Source organism: Lathyrus oleraceus, chromosome 4 (assembly GCF_024323335.1).
Source record: "Lathyrus oleraceus cultivar Zhongwan6 chromosome 4, CAAS_Psat_ZW6_1.0, whole genome shotgun sequence".
Lineage (NCBI taxonomy): Eukaryota > Viridiplantae > Streptophyta > Magnoliopsida > Fabales > Fabaceae > Lathyrus > Lathyrus oleraceus.
In genome coordinates this window covers 30900528-30901609 of record NC_066582.1, presented here as the reverse complement: position 1 = coordinate 30901609, position 1082 = coordinate 30900528, and positions in this window count along the sequence as shown.

The following is a 1082-nucleotide window of genomic DNA, read 5'->3' as shown; positions in this document are numbered from 1 at the left end:
TATAAGGAAAAAGTTGGATACTCAGTATCTTAGAGATATGGCCCAATTGGCCGACAAAGTTTGATGCATCGAACGCCTAAAAGCTGAAAAGACTAAGACGGGTCGATATCATAAGAAAGAAAAAATATCCTATACACAGTCGAAGGTTGTTCTTCCGGCGACGAAGATATAATCGACAAAAACGAGGTTAACGTGGCGGAACTTAAGCCCATACCTCCATATGCATGTAAGGTTTTAAATCCTTCGAGTGGGAAAAACCCCATCGAAGCCGAGAAAACCGATGAATATGTAACTAAGACTTATACGTTCGACATGTCTAAGTGTGATGAAATCTTTGATCTGTTAAAAAAAGAAGGTCAAATTATCGTCCATCAGGGTTTAAAATATCCCCCTAAAACAAAAGAAGAAAAGGGGATTTTGTAAAATTTCCTTGGTCACAAAACTCACCAATGTGTTCTTTTCAGGGATTTGGTGCAAAAGGCTTTGAAAGAAGGAAGGCTCTAGTTTGGCGAAAGGCCAAAAATGCAGGTGGACTCTGATCCTCTGAAGGTGGAAGAAGCTTTATGTCTGGAGCCTCTCGAATTCATGATGGTCGAGACTACTGATGGTCTCGTGGAAGCTTTTGAAGCAGTGTCCTTAGCTGAATCTTTTGAAGTGCTGATGGTCGAAACTACAGAGGGTTTCAGAAATAAAGCCGAAAGGAAATCAGAGTCAGCCTACCCCCAACCAGGAAAAAGTTTATAAGACTTCCAAGAGAAGTGTAGAATGAATGGGTCAAAGGCTCTGCTATGCCTTAAGTGCAATACGATGTTCGACGAGAAACTTAAGGCTGTCAACAAGGCTCTGAAGGAAAAGAAACTTGATGTGCCACAATTTGTGTTCGACAAACATGGGGCTCCTCGACGGAGCAAAGAGTACAAAAGGCAGTTTCAACGTCCCTGACCAAAGACTTTCATTCCACCGACTGACGTTCCACAAGAAAATTGGATAGAGTCTGTCAACCAAAAGGGGGGCAAGAAACCCAAGTGGAGAGTGTTAGAGAAGGAAACAACATCTCCAAAGAAGAAAAAGGGCTACATGGT